Genomic DNA, 718 nt, shown 5'->3' on the forward strand with positions numbered 1-718 from the left:
TCTAGTATTGTCTCTTATTCGTGTTTGTTTCCCCAGGAGTCACTAAACCAAATGAAGATTGTATGACTACAAGAAGAGGCGATGTTCTTATTTTACATTTATAGTGTGTAGCATGTGTTATAAGCACTTACAGTTATTTTTGAGCTAAATTGATATGTAGTCCTCTCTTCCCATTGATATGGGGATAACGGTCTAAGTTTTGAAGATTTTTGAAAGTAAGAAATGTCAGATGTTTTTATTTTTTTTAAGATTTTATTTATTTATGAGAGACACAGAGAGAAAGAGACAGAGAGAGACAGAGACACAGGCAGAGGGAGAAGCAGGCTCCATGCAGGGAGACCAATGTGGGACTTGATCCCAGGTCTCCAGGATCACACCCTGGGCTGAAGGCGGCGCTCAACTGCTGAGCCACCTGGGCTGACCCAGATGTTTTTATTTTGGAGTATTCTTGCACACCTACCTGCCTGATCTAGTCACTGCTAAGACTAGGTTGTTAAATTAGGTTGTTCTGTGACTAGGTTGTTCATAATATTTCTATATTCTTTCAATGTTCCAAAATTTATAGTTATGATCATTCTTTCTGTGCTGATACTGGTAATTTGTGTCTCTTCGCTTTATCTTGGTCAGTTTGGCTTGGAGTTAATGATTTTATTGATCGTTTCAAAGACAAACTAGTTAAAAAGATTTGAGCAGATAAAAGTATATGAACAGCCAACAA

The sequence above is a fragment of the Canis lupus genome, chromosome 6, assembly GCF_048164855.1.
Source record: "Canis lupus baileyi chromosome 6, mCanLup2.hap1, whole genome shotgun sequence".
NCBI classification, from domain to species: Eukaryota; Metazoa; Chordata; class Mammalia; order Carnivora; family Canidae; genus Canis; species Canis lupus.